The sequence below is a fragment of the Lycium barbarum genome, chromosome 8, assembly GCF_019175385.1.
Source record: "Lycium barbarum isolate Lr01 chromosome 8, ASM1917538v2, whole genome shotgun sequence".
NCBI lineage: Eukaryota > Viridiplantae > Streptophyta > Magnoliopsida > Solanales > Solanaceae > Lycium > Lycium barbarum.
In genome coordinates, this window is record NC_083344.1 from 96,729,231 (window position 1) to 96,747,642 (window position 18,412).

Consider the following 18,412-nt stretch of genomic DNA (forward strand, 5'->3'; position numbering starts at 1 on the left):
AGAAGTGCTTTGAATCAAGAGGGATTGTTTGCTGCCATATGCTTAAGGTGATGGCACATAAGAAGACTAAATACTCGGACAATAGGTATGTTTTGACAGGGTGGAGAAAAGATGTTGTCCAACATCACCTGAAAAAGTTCTTTCTTGGAGGTTACCCTAATATGAAGGATGATTATAGGAAGTATAGGGATTTAATGAAGTATTTTGGCGAGGCATGTAATATTGCATTGGACAATGACATAATGGTACAATTTCTCATGTCAAGATTAATGGACTTGCTTAATGATCTTACGACTTTTGATCATAGCATGATACAAGACCTTATGGAAAACACAATGACCATCACAGTAAATAGTGGAAATGATTATATACCAAATATAGGAGGAAATAGTGGAAATGATCATATACCAGATGTAGTAGGAAATAGTGGAAATGATCACATACCAAATTTACTAGATCCCATATTGCATCGTTCACGTGGAAGGCCAAAGTAAGTACGATATAAACAACCATTTGAATGTTATTTAGATCCTTAGAAGGGAGGGGTACACGAAATTATGGTGGTAGGGGCGGAGGCGGTGGCAGGGCTGGAGGAAGAGGAATATCACAAGCTGGATATAACAACCCGTTTTGTCGTTACCGTGATGTTTTCATTTTAGCCCTCGTGAACTCGTTCCTGAGTCACGTTAGAACTATTGTGACTTGAGAAGACAGTTGGCATGACTTCCTAGGAATCGTTTTGGGCTTTGGAATGTTTTCTAGAAAAAATTAGCTCTAAGGGAAAACCATTTGACCGAGCGTTGACTTTTGCGTGAACGGATTTCTTTCGAAAATCCGTCGACACTTAGAGGTCCGGATTACCATTTGTGATTGATTGGTGGATTTGGTTCGGTTCCTAATGCACTCGGTTGCGTTTTGGGACATGGGTTGAAAAGTTAATATTTAGGCCATCGGGGGTTGACTTGGTCAGTGAAGCCTCCGTTGGAAATTCCTAGGCCATGAGTATTTTCGTACAACATTTTTATATATATCTGCATATTTGGCTAGTGTTTGGGAGATTCCGGGATTGTTCCGAGTGTTTCTTCCAAGTTTAGAAAACACCAGATTTTTCGGGTGTCTGGTGTGACCGCCGCAGTGGTAAGGATAACTGCCACAGCGGTACTGCTGCAGCAGAAAGGTGACCGCTGGAGCGGTAAGGGCGACCACCGTAGCGGTCGGCGAGCAGTTTTTATGTTTTAAAGTCGCCAAAAACCCTTATTTTCTCCCATAACTTGCGACTTGAGGGTTTAATGGTCAGATTTCTCTTGGAAGTAAGTCCCTTAAACCTAATCTCTTCCATTTTCTTTCCTAAGTAAGAATCCATGCTAGAAATTCCTAGAAGCTTAAGATTAAAAGAGGGTTTATGGGGTTTTTCATAAAAGGGTTTTGAAAACGATTTGGATTCCTAAGTTATGGTTAAATGTTGTAGTTCATGCTATCTAATGTCATATCTAGGCTTTTTAATCATTAATCTTCCATTCTAGGGTTGAAATTCTTAAATCAAAGTTAGGGTTCTTAGACCCAAATTTGGGGGTTTTCATATAAATGATGATTTTGAGAATTAATTGAGTATTCCTATGATTACAGTAATGGGTTTTGACCTTTTAGTATTGAATTTTGTATTTTGGTCATAAAATTCCCATTTTGCCCTTGGGCCCGTTTTTCTTAAATTAAGGTTTGAAATTTGACCCGAATAGAAAGTAGCCAATATGGGTATCATTATTCATGGTTTCTTACATAGAATTCATATATGATAGAGTTTGACTATTTGGAGATGCTTCGAAAGATAAGGCAACGTGTGGGTTCGTGGCACCTGTTCGGCTACCAGGTAGGTTATGGCTTCCCTTTCGGTAGACTCTGGTTAGTTTCATATATTCGTGTATTAGAAGGAACGGAGAATTCATGTATAGGAATTGGAGATTTGGAATGGAATCTTAGGATGGTATTGTTGTGTGATTTTTGTGTTTGGGCTTGTGGCCTGTAGATTCCTTAGGTTGTTTGATAAGATTTTTCTTTAATATCGGTGGATATATGTGCCCTGGAAGTAGCGGGTGAAAACTATTGTTGTGTCTAATGATGAGAAATTTTCATAATTTGTGATTATTGTGTTATGCCATTACTAGTAAACCTAGCTGATAAATGGGAGGATAAAATACACCAACGATTGTGATTGAGTTCTAAAAAGAGTTGTGATGAATGATTGTGAGTATAGGGCGAGATTCCTTGTTCTAAGCTAATAGGCTGATTTAAGGTAGTGGTAATAATACATATCGATTGATTGACCTATTGTGTGTTGGGACTAGCCACCCCGTTGTGTTGTGCTTGACAGTTCTATTGTGTTGGCTTGATGTCTTGAGTTGTTAATAGAGATTAGATCTCATTATCCATCTTGGTTCGGATATATTATTGGCATACCCCCTGTGGTATTTGTGGTTCGGATATATTATTGACATATCTAATATTGGTATTGTGATATAGATACATTGTTGGCATACTCACTGCTGGTAATGTGATATAGATACATTGCTGGCATACCCACTGTTGGTATTGTGATATTGATATATTGTTGGCATACCCACTGTTGGTGTTGTGATGTGATACGTTGTTGGCGTACCCCATTGTTGGTACTTGTGATATTGAGCTTGATGTTGATACACGCATTGCACGATTCTCATTCATTCATGATGCATGGCCGATACCCGGTGATGATCCAGTATCATTTATTGAGAGAAACTGATATTTGATAAACTCTTTTACTTGAGTGATTATGAGAAGGCCGATACTTGATGATCAATTCCGGAATCGTTGATTGCATGAAGCTGATATTTCAAAAAAACTCTCTTACTTGAATGATTGTGAGACAGTTGATGTCTGATGATCAATTCCGGAATCGTTGATTGTATGAAACTGATATTTGATAAAACTCTCTTACTTGAGTGATTGTGAGAAGACCGATGTCCAATGATCAATTTCGGAATCATTGATTGCGTGAAACTGATATTTGATAAACCTATTTTACTTAAGTGATTGTGAGATGGCCGATGTCCGATGATCCGTTCCGGCATCATTGTTGCATGGCCGATTGCAATGTTGTTCCGAAATTGTTGTTAGTGCATGGACGCTACGGGTCTCCCAGCGTGGTGCCAATGAGACTCTCCCTGTGAGCAATTAGCCAGGGTCCCGTGTGTCTGTTGGGCGAAGATCTGGGATGGGTGGCAGTTATAGTTCGCGAGTCACACTGGGTTGTGCTACCAAGCCGTCGATATTTCTGTCCGCAGTAAATGTGTACACCTCATTTGCATGGCATGGCATTGCATTCATACATCTTGCATTACATTGCATTGATACATCTTGCATTGCATTGCACTATGGCTTGTATGAGATGATTTGGTGTTTACTTGTGATGATTGGATTCAGATTGATTTATTCAGATATGGAAAATTGGGATTAGATGCTTTACTCAGGCAATGACATGTACTTGAATCTGGATTCATTGATTGAACATGTTGAGGTATCCCATAGACCGTCCGTAAGATTAGTTGTATGTTTGGTCTCTATGTGATGTAGGATAACGGGTGTTTTAATGATGAGTTGACTACTAGACTAAAACGATTGATTTAATGATATGTGAGTTCCGAGACCGTTGTGAGATTGACCGGTAAAATATTAGAGTGAAACTAATGCTTGAAAGTATTGGTATACAGTGTGTGGTAGATAGACGTATGACTTGATTGGGTTGTTATCATGTTTATCTGTGAATTCTTTTACTGATATGTGTTACTAACTATTGTCGGCCTATGATACTTACTCAGTACGCGTGGTTTGTACTGATATTGTACTTTTTACACCCTCTTAGTGTGTAGATTGTTTCAGGTGATTGATTGAAGCATATGTGGAAATAGGCGGTGCCTATCTGGAAGGCCTCCTCCCATTTCATGGTGGGACGGAGGTTGAGTCTTAAAATGTACTGGTAATCTGAAGTCATTAGTAGCTCTTTTACTAGTTTAGACCGGGTCGTGGGAACTTGGAAGGAGTCCTTATCTATTTAACGGTTGTAAATATTTTCCATATTGTAGTTTATTAAGCAATTGATTTTCGCTGTTAGCTGTACTTAGCTTTTGGAATATTCAAACTGTGTTTACTTGATTATTGTGTATTGATTGAGGTTTCGCCTACAGAGAAGGGAAAGGTAGGTGCCCATGCGACCCTAAATTGGGTTGTGACAAGTTGGTATCAGAGCTTAGGTTACCGGTCTACCAGGTACAATAGCACTGCGTAGCAGAGTCTCGCGGAATGGTACGGAGATGTATGTACCCATCCATGAGAGGCTATGAGGCATCTTACGAAAAAATCCTTCCATTCTTTCTATTCGTGCTAGTTCGATCAAATTGGTATCCCGACGGGTCCAATTGGTATCTAGGCTATTCCAATTGGTATCTGTGTATCCTTGTTTCATCCTCCCTCAAACAATAAACACGCGTTCTCATGTTTTTGATCTCATACATTATGTGGTGGTATGGTATGAGAGGGGTCATCTCGGATTGGATGCGTGGCCTAGTTCAGTTCTAGCTTGGGAAGAAGATTTCGACTTTAATGAGGTTTGTGATAGTATGCATGGCATAGGTGAACTTAGGGCAGACAATGATTTCGCAATGGTTAAGTTTTTATTATTGATATGCGAGAACGAGAGTGAGTTCGCTAGGGATTACCAGATTCAACGGGTATAGTGATTGTATGTGGTAGATAAGAGAAGTTAAGAGTAAGTACTAAAAGGACGATATTGTAAGAGAGCATAGAAAATCCGAATTCTTAAGGGGATTGGTATTGCTATTTGTTGTGTACATGGAATTGAGTCATGATAAAGATGATTTGGATAGAAAATTCTTAAGGACCAAGAAGGAAATAATTGGTATCTGGCATGCTTATGAGAATGTGTTTGTGACTGTTACGAGAGTGAGGTTCTAGTAACCTAGCAACTATTGAGAGTTATGTCCAACATCGAATTGAGGCCGAGAGCCTTTGTACTTGTTGTATAGCTTTGATGAGTTTTGTTTTTTATCGGTGTTGCTATCCGATTGAGTTGATGGTGTAGTCTCTTGAATGGTTAGGTGTGTTTAGGTCCTATAACAGAGACATTCTAATTTAGTGAATTAGAGATGAGGCTTAAACCTATTCGAGTTATATGGATCATTTTGGAATTCAAAATAAGGAATGGAATAAGGGAACCTTGGTAGAGGAAAGTGGGTCATTTAGACCAAGTATTTGCTTCGTGGGATTTAGAGTTTTGTCAGTTTTGACTCCGATGCGTTGAAAGGTAACTCTAAGGTGTAAAGTGTGTGGTGTGATTCTATCTCCCAGGTTGGTTTGGTAGTATGCGAGCCTTATGATTTGCGGTAATTGATTTAGTGGCTTCGAGAATTGGTTAGTGTTAGTTGAGAGTGGCAAGAATTAGGTGCGCCCTTGGGAGTACTTGAATCTATGTGAATAGTGGTATTATTGTCTAGTATGGATAGACGAGCTTGTGATTGTTGTGCGATTTTGAGAGCGTAAGTTTACGGAATGGGTAAGTGATAAGAAGTGGTGACCAGTGAATGAGTTAGTGTGTGTTTAAGAGAAAGGATTTGTAGAAATTCTTAGTATGTTAGGGCTATCAGTGTTTCCGAGATGGGATCGTGTTGTGCTAAGTGTTTTATGTTATGAACAACATTGACGAAATGACTTCGGATATTATGGGCCCGAAGTGATTATGCTTGATAGCTCCAGGGATTGTGAGATTTTGATGCTTTCGGAAGTGTTATGGGTTATTGAGGTATTACAATGGAAAGTTTGATAGTTAAAATATTGATTTATAAGTACATATTTCCTTAGTGTCGGAAAAATTCGGGTTGTACCAGGAATGCAGGTAATGTAAGGAATTTGAGGTCGCATTCGCAAAATTTAGTTATCCGGTACCTTTAGAACAATTTGTGTAAGTTTCAGCTTTTAGAGCCGAGAGGGGTAACTTATGGTTTGCTATGAGAGGTAAGAGTGTGATGGGTTTCGGATCTTGGAATCAGTTTGTGTGATTACTGATATATTCTGAAATGGTGCGTTCATTTTGGGTCATTATGGTTTGAATGGATGTGATAAGGAAAGCCTGATTTTTGAGGTTTGTGATAAGGAACGCCTGATTTTTGAGGTTTGTTATTAATAGTCCTTTTGGTGTTTCACCAGAGTCAGCCTTTCGGTTAGTACAATGGGTTGTAATAATAATTGTTGTGCTTCGGAGAGATTCTAGGATTGTGATAAGGCTCTGTTCTGATAATTGGATGTTGGCAGATCTTGCCCTATGTAGTACTCAATGGTAAGTTCCTAGATAAGTGATTTGAAGAGTTAAGAAGACTTAAGATTGACCAAGTTAGCTGCGAGAAAGATAAGTTTTGGTGAAATAGCTTAGAGTTTTCAAGAGGATGTAGGATTCTCTTTTGGGAAGAGTAAGTCCTGGTTTCGGTTTGTATTGTGTACTTCTAAGAAACTGTGATTCAAGGAACGATTTAGATTAAATAGCTTAGAATATCTTACCAGTTCGGAATGTTTTATGATTAGTTATGTCTAAAGGTTTGTGCTATTTGATTTATCTATGAGAGATCCGTTTTGTGTTTTAGAGGCATGGTAATTGGGCCTTTTGGATAAGTGCGAACGAATTGCGGTTTGGGTTTGCATCTTGTTGAAGGAGCTTTGTGTTGGTTGTGATATGATTTCCTTGGTTATCGTAAGCTTGTACTACTCTCGTTCTTCGGTCGAGGACGAGCAATTGTTTAATTGGTATCTGATGTAACGACCCGTTTTGTTGTTACCGTTATTTTTCCATTTTTACCCTCGTCGACTCGTTGTTGAGTCACGTTAGAACTATTTTGACCCGAGAAAACAGTTGGCATGACTTCCTAGGCATCGTTTGGGCTTTGGAATGTTTTCTAGAAAACTTTGGCTTTAAGCGAAAACTGTTTGACTGAGAGTTGACTTTTGGATGAACGGATTTCTTTTGAAAATTCGTCAATTCCAAGAGGTCCGAATGACCATTTGTGATTGATTGGTGGGTTTGGTTCGGTTCGGTTCCTAGTGCACTCAGTTGCATTTATGGACTTGGATTGGAAAGTTGATATTTAGGCCATCGAGGGTTGACTTGGTCAACGTAGCCGTTGGAAATTCAGAGGCCACGAGTGCTTTCACAAAACATTTTTATGTACATCTGCATATTTGATTTGTGTTTGGGAGGTTCCAGGTGTCGTTTCCAAGTTTGGAAGACACCAGATTTTTCGGGTCTCTGGTGTAACCGTCGCAGCGGTAAGGCTGACCGCCGCAGCGGTAAAGTTGACCGTTGGAGTGGTAAGGGCGACAAGTAGTTTTTATGTTTTAAAGCCTCTGAAAACCCTTATTTCCTCCCATAACTTCTATTATATTTTCTTACCACCTGAAAGGCGACTTGAGGGGTTAATGGTCAGATTTCCCTTGGAAGTAAGTTCTCTAATCCTAATCTCTTCCATTTTCTTTCCTAAGTAAGAATCTGTGCTAGAAATTCCTAGAATCTTAAGATTAAAAGAGGGTTTATGGGGTTTTTCATAAAAGGGTTTTAAAAATGATTTGGATGCCTAAGTTATGGTTAAATGTTGTTGTTTATGCTAGATAATGTCATATCTAGGCTTATTAATCATTAATCTTCCATTCTAGGGTTGAAATTATTGAATCAAAGTTAGGGTTCTTAGACCCAAATTTGGGGGTTTTCATATAAATGATGATTTTGAGAATTAATTGAGTATTCCTGTGATTAAAGTAATGGGTTTTGACCTTTTAGTACTGAATTTGGTATTTTGGCCATAAAATTCTCGTTTTACCCTTGGGGCCCGTTTTTCTTAAATTAAGGGTTGGAATTTGACCCGAATAGAAAGTAACCAATATGGGTATCATTATTCATGGTTTCTTACATAGAATTCATATGTGATAGAGTTTGATTATTTGGAGACGCTTCAAAAGACAAGGCAACGTGTAGGTTCGTGGCACCTGTTCGGCTGCCAGGTTGGTTATGGCTTCCCTTTCGGTAGACTCCAGTTAGTTTCATATAGTCATGTATTATAAGGAACGAAGAATGCATGCATACGAATTGGAGATTTGGGATGGAATCTTAGGATGGTATTGTTGTGTGATTTGTGTGTTCGGCCTTGTGGCCAGTAGATTCCTTAGGTTGTTTGATGCAGTTTGTTTTTTTAATTATCGGTGGATATATGCGACTTGGAAGTAGCAGATCAAACCTATTGTTGTGGCTAATGATGAGAAATTCCCGTAATGTGTGATTATTGTGTTATGCCATTAATAGTGAACCTAGTTGATAAATGGGAGGATAAAATACACCAATGATTGTGATTGAGTTCTAAAAAGAGTTGTGACGAATGATTGTAAGTGTAGGGTGCGATTACTTGTTCTAAGTTAATAGGCTGATTTAAGGAAGTGGTAATAATGTATATCGATTGATTGACCTGTTGTGCGTTAGGACCACCCCGTTGTGTTGTGCTTGACATTTCTATTGTGTCGGCTTGATGCCATGAGTTGTTGATAGAGATTAGATCTCGTTATCCGTCTTGGTTCGGATATATTATTGGCATACCCACTATTGGTATTGTGATATAGATAAATTGTTGACATACCCACTGTTGGTATTGTGATATAGATACATTGTTGGCATACCCACCGTTGGTATTGTGATATTGATATACTGTTGGCATACCCGCTGTTGGTGTTGTGTTGTGATACGGTGTTGGCATACCCCATTGTTGGTACTTGTGATATTGAGCTTGATGTTGATACACGCATTGCACGATTCTCATTCATTCATGATGCATGGCCGATACCCGGTGATGATCTGGTATCGTTGATTGAGTGAAATTGATATTTGATAAGCTCTTTTACTTGAGTGATTGTGAAAAGGCCAATGTCCGATGATCAAGTCCGGAATCGATGATTGTATGAAACTAATATTTGATAAAACTCTCTTACTTGAGTGATTGTGAGAAGGCCAATATCTGATGATCAATTCCAGAATCGTTGATTGTATGAAACTGATATTTCATAAAACTCTCTTACCAGAGTGATTGTGAGAAGGCCGATGTCCAATGATCAATTCCGACATCATTGTTGCATGGCCGATTCTGATGTTATTCCGGAATCATTGTTAGTGCATGGACTCCACGGGTCCCCCAGAGTGGTGCCGTTGAGACTCCCCCTGTAAGCAATTAGCCAGACTCCCGTCTGTCTATTGGACAAAGATTCGGGACGGGTGGCACTTAGACTTCGCGAGTCACACTGGGTTGTGCTACCGAGACGTCGATATTTCCGTCTGAAGTACATGTGTACACCTCATTTGCATGGCATGGCATTGCATTCATACATCTTGCATTGCATTATGGCTTGTATGAGATGATTTTGTGTTTACTTGTGATGATTGGATTCGGACTGATTTATTCAGATATGGCACATTGGGATTAGATGCTTTACTCAGGCAATGACGCGTACTTGAATCTGGATTCATTGATTGAACTTGTTGAGGTATCTCATAGACCGTCTGTAAGATTAGTTGTATATTTAGTCTCTATGTGATGTAGGATAACGGGTGTTTTAATGATGAGTTGACTACTAGACTGAAACGATCGATTTAATGATGTGTGAGTTCCGAGACCGTTGTGAGATTGACTGGTGAATTATTAGAGTGAAATTAATGCTTAAAAGTATTGATATACAGTGTGTGGTAGATAGACGTATGACTTGATTGGGTTGTTATCATGTTTATTTGTGAATTCTTTTACTAATATGTGTTACTAACCATTGTCGGCCTATGATACTTACTCAATATGCGTGGTTTGTAGTGATACTGCACTTTCTACTTCCTCTTGGGGTGTAGATTGTTTCAGGTGATTGATCGAAGCATATGTGGAAATACGTGGTGCCTATCTGGAAGGCCTCCTCCCATTTCATTTCGGGGTTGAGTCTTAGAATGTAGTGGTAATTTGAAGTCATTAGTCGCTCTTATACTAGTCTAGACCAGGTCGTGGGAACTTGGAAGGACTCCTTATCTATTTAACGGTTGTAAATACTTTTCATATTGGAGTTTATTAAGCAATGGAGTTCCCCTGTTAATTTTACTTAGCTTTTGGAATATTCAAATTGTCTTTACTTGATTATTGTGTATCGATTGAAGGTTCGCCTACCGAGGAGGGAAAGGTAGGTGCCCGCGTGACCCTAAACTGGGTCGTAACACAGGAGGAAGAGGAGTATCACAAGATAGAGGAAGAGGAATATCTCAAGATGGAGGAAGAGGCAAAGGCAGGAGTAGTGCAGATCGATGGGCGCCGGTTCAACAAGAGCAAGAAATGAGGTATTGTTTTGCATTGTCACTTTATTTTAATTAACGTTGATAGTTCCAAGTGCATTCGCGTTTATTTTAATTAACGTTGATAGTTCCAAGTGCATTCGCGTTTTGATGATTGTCAAACTGTTTCAGAACCAGATAAGAGACTTGGTCTGTAATCTGCTCTCTTTGCACCTTGCACTATCGGCAGAGACAGCTGTAAAGCTGAGCCACTTGTTGCACACAAGTATAATAGTAAGTTGGCCCATGCTTTAGGTCAAAATTGAAAAGTGGTCTCTTTTCACCGCACATGCTCCCATTATATATACAATATGATGGCAGCATATTTGGTAGACTTGAGAACCAAATCTAAATCGTGCAAAGCTGCCGACATAAGTTCTCAAGATCTCTCAAGAACAAAGTTACTTTCAAGCTGAAGAACCAGATCCTGATATGAGTTTAGTCTATGTTCTTTAGGTTGTTGTAAAGGAACTTGTTGTAGGTATATCAAATTCTTAGTAGTTGTTAGGCAGTTTACCTTTCAATCTATTAAGTGGTAGCCTCGGCTAGATTTAGCTTAGGTATATTAGTTGGGTTTGGCTAGAGGTAGTCAACCTTAGTGGTCCTTAGCTAGAGTTAGCTAAGCGGAGTGGCTTGCAATTAGAGTATTGCAAGTGTGGAGGTACTACAGGGCCAGGAGTGGCGGAGTTTATGATATGATATGAATGACAGTTCAAAAATTGCGGAAATTTAAACACATTAGCAAATGATACAGTTAAAATCACATCATATTAAAACTCTTATGGTTAGAACCTAGGAAATCCCCAGCAGAGTCGCCATATGTTACGGTTAACGTTTACGCCGGCGTATAAAAGCTACTAAGAGGCTGTTGGTGCTCTAAATGGATTTTAGTATTTTTTAGAGTCGCCACCTAATTTATAATAGGAAAATTAGGAAAAACTGAGTAAAAAGATTTTTCAAGCAAGAGAGAAATCTTTTTGGTACCAAAGTTCGAGATAAGGGTTCTGATGATCCCCTAGGTAAGGTTTTACACACCCTAGTATTAAAGATCCGTAGAGTACGGTTGACCTTAGAGCTTCAATGTGTGATTATTGTATTTATTTTCTTAAAATCATTTAAGTTCCCGCAAACTTGTCACTTCATTCATATAATTAATTTAATAAAAAATTTGGAGAAAAGTCCTCTTAGAAAAGGGGTTTTTTGGTTTCAAAAATCCTTAAGTGTTCAACTCACTTTATTGCCGGACGAGGACACACTCGGGATTTCTCCCAAGTAGAGTCGCTGCTATTCTTGTCCTAATAAAATGATTTTAGATCTTATGGGTTTTATTATACATATATATGGAAAATATGGAATATATCTCAACTTTATACATATATATATATAGATAAAGAAAAGTACAAGTTTTATTATTTGAGTCCAATTCCTTTTATTTTTGAAGCTCATAATATCAATCCATATCCCAAGTCCCAAATCCATCTTAACCTCAAAACTGGTCCAATAAGTCGATTTCGTTCAGTCCAAATTCAATGTTGGGCTTCCAGGCTCAAAGATCTTTCCTTTTTTAAAAATTATATCCAAGTCCAATTCTTAGGCTGTCCAAAACTCATTTCAGGTCCAAAAATTGCCCTTCAAGTGTACAACATTTGCAAGTATTTTAGAGTCCAATTTTCAAAGTCAGTTTTTTGTCAAATACCATTTCCCAATAGATTTGTAACAACCTGTTTGGTCGTTATTGCGTTTTCGGCCCTTATGACCCTTTTCGAGCGTGGTTAGCTCACTTTTGACCAGAGGGAACTGTTGACATGCTTCCCGATGTGTTCGGGATTGATTTTGGTGATTTTTTGTAAAATTTGAGCTTTAAGTGAGAAAGAGTTGACTCAAAGTTGGGTAAACCGACCTTTATCAAATATTCGTCGATTCCGAGAGGTCCGGATAGTCATTTAGAACTCGTGCGTATATCTGGTTTGGTTCCCAATACACTCGGATGCATTTTAGGACTTGGGTTGGGTATTGGAATTAAGGTATCGGGGGTTGACTTGGTCAACGAGACCTCCGTTAGGAATTCTTAGGCCACGAGCGCGTTGGTAGCCTATTTTTATGTGTGTCTATGTATGTGGTATATGAGCAAATGGCCCCAGGAATTAGTCGAAAAATCAGATCGAAGTGTGAAACTTGGTGTAGTTTCTGGTGTCTGGTGCACGCTTTGGTGGCACCAACACTGCCGCAGTGGTACCGCTGGAGCGGTCACCCTGCAGCTGGAGCGGTCCTGGCCATTTGGGCTTGACCGTTGTAGCGGTCAAGGCACAGCTGGGGTGCCTCCGCTAAACCGGTCTGAGTGACAGCGGAAGCGGTGATCGCACAGTGACTGGGGTATTAAATGATATAAAACTCCAAGTCTTTTCATTCATTGTTATTCCGAAAGTGGTTCATATTGGGAGCATTTCTAGAGGATTCTTAGAGGAGATTCTTGGTGGTAAGTCCTCCTAACCTTCTTGCTAATTCATTGTTCCTAATCATCTTAGGGATTCCTCTTTCCTTGTTAGCCCTTAGTGATGGAAGATTAAAAGTGGGTTTTGATGGATTTTATATCTAGGCTTATTAATGATTAAATTGATAGAGTTTATGCTGGATTATGATGAATCTAAGGTTGTTAATCATATATCTTCCATTATTAGTGTTCATTCATTGAATCTAAGAGTTAGGGTTTATACCCAAAATTGGGGGTTTTACTTGAATTTCAAAATTTGGTAAATCTTGAGTTAAATTAGCAATTAGTTGTTGGGATATGATCACCTAGTATTTAATTTGATATTTTACCCTCAAGTTTTCCGTTTTACCCTTGTGGGGCCCGTCTCCCAAAATTCTAGGGTTGGTTTTGACCTAAATTGAATGATAGCATTATTAGTATCGTTCTTCATGATTTCTGTCACGACCCACCCCGTGGGCCATGACTAGTGCCCGAGCTGGACACTCGTATACGTACCTGTTAGATATAGTCAACCGAATCTAAGAACAATATGAAAACTTGCAAAGAACTACAAAGGTTCATAACGTCATCATAAATATATATATATATATATATATATATATATATATATATATATATATATATATATATATATATATATATATATATATATATATATCCATATAACCTGTCTCCTGAGGAATCACAACTAATCAAAACATAATATGATACACAAGCCGACAAGGCTGCCACTACATGTCAATACTATACGTAAGCCGACAAGGCTGCCACTACAGACGAACATATCCATAGCACATCGTATAGACACAGCTGAACCAAACTTATACACAACCCACACATATGTCTACAGACCTCTAAGAGTATCGATAGTGAAATATGACGGGACAGGGCCCCGCCGTACCCCTGCATAACCATATATATACACATCAAAAGATCTGCACCAAAAGTCTAGGCTCCGAAGCAATGGAGCTCTCCAAGACAGCTGAGTAGTAGTCCTAAGCTGGAGGGTCACCAACTCGAGTATCTGTACCTACGGGCATGAAACGCAGCCCCCCGAAGAACGGGGGTCAGTACGAGATATGTACTGAGTATATAAAGCATGAAATACCATAAAGAGGATCATGACTGAAATAGAGAACACAGGAGACAAGTATGACATTCAAAATACCAATACACTTGCTTTATGAAATGTAAATCATGCATATCAATATCATATATCATACCCGGCCCATTATGGGACTCGGTGAATAAAGTCATCACATACCATCCTTGGCGCCATAATCACATCATCATATCATCATATCATCATATCATATATATATATATATATATATATATATATATATATACCGTATCCCGGCCCTCTAGTGAGGGAGTCGGTGAACAATGCAATGAAACTGTGCACGAAAACGTATCCTGGCTCGGGACTTAGTGAAAGATATATTGAGGCATGCACGAGCAGAGTAGTGAGCAACCATATACAAACTAAATTATATCTGAGACTCAATAGGATAATCAAAATGAACCATCATTCGATAATCAAGATAACAGTCATATCAAGTACCCTTCGAATGTCACTATGGATTATATCAAATAGAACTTCTGGAATCATAGACACGTATCAAGACACAATGAAAAATATTCTGGAAATCAAGAACATTAGCCATCCTAGTGTCTCTAAAAATAGGAGCTTCTTTGGAGTTATATGCTTGTCGTCTGTTTGTTTCATAAAGATCATGCCAAAACGAAGGAAGGGATAGCTTCACATACCTTGTCGCTTGTCAATTTAACCATAACTTAGGTCTCGAGCTTTACCAATCTACAAACAATACCAAAAATGCCAATAATCAGATTAAGATACTCTTTCAAACCAATTCTTAGTTACTTAGGAATCTAATGATATTCGGGCAGCATCTTCCCTAAAACTTAATAATCCTCGAGATTCCAACTTAGCCAAAATATCGATCACAATACCAACAATAATAATATCAACAAATACATATCCAAATGAAATCGAATCCGTCCTTAAATCACTTTTAAAATAGCCCGTCATCATAACAGCAACTTAATGAACATATCGAGATTATAACGTCATTTTCTTCATCCGAAATTTCTCCACAATATTAACAACAACAACACCTCTAGGTTATTCAATTAATTTCCATTCATATAATTTCATAAAAACGATCTCCCAAAACAGTCCACCGAACTACAACACGAGTTTATCCGATTTCTGATATAATTTTCGTATTTCTTTCATCTAGCAATGTAGATACAACTTGGATAAATCAAATACATCTAGGAGAGATTATTTCTTACCTCATATGCCAACAACTACTCTTCTTCCACCTTACTTCACTTTGAAGAAAGCCCGAATTAATAATGCGACAAAAAGGAACAATGAGATCAAAGCGGTATGCTAAACCCGTATGTCGTCCTTGGAAAGAATTATACTTTCATTCTTTGCAATTGCAAGTGACGTGCTACAAAAGTCACTTGGAAATCACATTTTTGCTGCTTCATCCCAAAGTGAAAAAGAATAGTCTCCCTCAAGTGGAGGTTTGCTGAACGTAATTAGCTCTCAAAATGTATCCAAAAGTGATGCTTTTCACGTAAGGTATAGTTGCTGTAACCTTTGCTCCTCCAATATAATTTCCCAAAGGTTAGATGAGATTTAAGATGAAGAAATAAGTGTTGGCACGTTTTGCCCCTTCAACTCATTCATCTTAATACGTGTAGTTGAGCAATTAATGCTATACTCTTAGTTGGCAACATCTCAAGGTGGGAGTAGTATTCTTGTGCCACATAAGCCTAATTATAACACATATACATCTTATAGTTAGCCATATATATGAAACGTTAATATTGTTAAATTGCATAAAGGTGATGACTTTGATAAAATGTATATTTCATCAAATTTATCTCATACTATGGACACGTGTGGACATTTGTCCGGATAACCACTACCCACTTAATAAATTTCCTATCTTCCGTTATAATCCAACATGTAACAAATTAAACACAAAATTGATTTCTTGGTCTCAATTCACTTGAACATGGACCACTTTTAACATACTACATATACTCGTTATCATAATCATGTGGTAGAATTCTAGTCCATAACCTTTTTATATGTACACCAAATATTATTCCCAATCACCGTCGTCCACTTGTTAAGCCTAAATTATTTTTGGACTTCATTCCTCATATAAACCAAGTTCTTGATTTTCATGCTTCAATATGACTAAATCCTCCGGCTCGGGTAAATTTACTCGTGTTGGACGGTTAAATTTCCTAGTCCAAAAATACGGGGTATTATAGCTTGGACCGTATTTCATTCAAATAAATTTCAAACCTCGACGAAGCTTATTTTCTTCGATTTGTTCGACTCCTAATATTTACGGCACATCTGTACCATTACTCTAACCACCTATAAGCTTGGGGGGAATAACCTTGTTTCCATTACTAATTTCCTTTAACTCGCACGCTTTCCTTTGCATGAGAACACGGGATGTAACAAATCCCCACTTAATATTCTAATCATGGTCAATTAATCCCACTTCACTAATATCTCCACTAATTGTAATTAATAAGCAACCGTGTATTATTAAAATCGGGATTAAAAGGTCCTTGTCTCATATCTCAAAAATAATCTTATCCTTGAACTTATATCGATTAGCTTACGAATAACCCAACGTACAAAAATACGGGGTATAACAATTACTAATCTAGATTTTGAATATGCCTAGGCTTCTTTGATATTGAGACTCCATGGAAGGGCAAGGCTATAGAGTGATTGTTAGTGTTGTTGTCTTTGCCATCTAGGTAGGTTATGGCTTACCCTTGGTAAGACTTCATATAGCGAAGCATATATTTAGATTATATTGTCGGAGAAAGCATGTAAACCTTCGGGTATGAAGTTGGGTTGGATATTGTCTTAGGTTAGGCCCTGTTACGTGACTAGGGCTAGCCACCCCGTTATGTTATGACTTGATTGTTCTATTGTGTTGGCTTGATTCCACGTGTTATTGTAGATATTCCAATATGTTTTTCCATCTTGATTGTGATACTGTAGTACCTTACTTGTTAATGTTGATACGAGGATAAAGTTCTATATGACTTGTGTAGTCTTTCCTAATATTATTGGCATACCCATGTAGGTACTTGTGACACTGATATTGTTGGCATACCCGTGTTGGTACTTGTGATCCTGATATTGTTGGCGTGCCCATGTTGGTACTTGTAACATTGATATGTTATTGACGTACCCATGTTGGTACTTGTGATATTGACCAGATTATTGATGTTGACACATGCATTGCACGCATTCTCATCCATTTATGATACACTGTTGATGCCTTGATGATACTTGATGAAACACTGTGATGAGCTGGGCTCGATTTTTACTTGAGTAACGTGAGAGTCCGATATCCGATGTTAGTTTTGGAATCATGGATTGAATGGTAGCGGTTGCCAAGGTTTGTGCGGGAGCCATGAGGTACATGGACTCCGCGGTCCCCTAGGGTGGTGCCGGTGAGAACTCCCCGTGGGCAAAGATTCGGGGTCTTATCTATCTGTTGGGCAAAGATCCGGGACGAGTGGCACATAGACTTCGCGAGTCACCTTGGGTTGTGCTACCGAGATGTCGATATTTCCGTCCGGAGTACATGTGTACACAACATTTGCATGGCATTTCATTGCATTCATACATTATTGCATTGCATTGCATCTTGACTTATATTGAGATGATTTGGTGTTTTGCACTTGTGATGTTGGATTCGGATTGGATATATTGAAACTTGGCTCATTTGGGATTAGATGCTCTACTTAGGCGATGACATATACTTGTTTTCGATTATGTTTGACTTAGACTTGTTGATTAATCTGCCTATCTTGTTTTAATGTCTGAATTATGTTAGCTATGCTTAGTCGGCCGATGATACCTACCAGTACCGTGGTTTTATACTGATTTGCACCTGCTACATTCTTTTATGAATGCAGAGTACCAGGTTGGGTCTTCCTCCGTCTCTCGTGGCTAATCGTAGTCATCAGCATTGTTACGAGTTTCCAGGTGAGCACGAGACGTTTGCTGCCTTGAAGACACTTGTATATTTTTCATTAGATGCTCTTGTATGACTTAGACCAAACCCTGGGAGTATTTTTCCTTATTCCGTACTATTTCAGCTATATATATTATTGTGAGACTTAAGTAGTTATTCTCTCTGCTTGCTTGATTTATTCTGTATGTCTTTACTTAACGTTTGGTTGAGGGTTCTCTTACTAAGGTAGGAAAAGTAAGTGCCCGCACGACCTATTCAAAATGGGTCGTGACAAGTTTCAATTTCAAGTTATGGGCTTAAGGCCCAGAATCCGTCTTTTAACAGTTGGTAGCACATTTGTTTTATTTAACTTAAACCGTTTAACTCAATCAAATCCCATTTTTCTCTTTATTCTTGTACTTTATCGTGATTTGTTGAAACAGGTTT

The 18,412-nt window shown here is 38.5% G+C and overlaps 1 long non-coding RNA gene across 1 annotated transcript; it reads right to left on the bottom strand.

Annotated features, from left to right (window-relative positions):
• Positions 1-13,574: 13,574 nt before the first annotated feature.
• LOC132605157 (uncharacterized) lies at positions 13,575-15,659 on the bottom strand. Its single transcript, XR_009569065.1, has 3 exons — positions 15,246-15,659; positions 14,697-14,745; positions 13,575-13,956 (listed from the first exon to the last, which is right to left on the bottom strand). It is a non-coding gene; the product is annotated as an uncharacterized LOC132605157 (long non-coding RNA).
• Between the last annotated feature and the right edge of the window lie 2,753 nt (positions 15,660-18,412).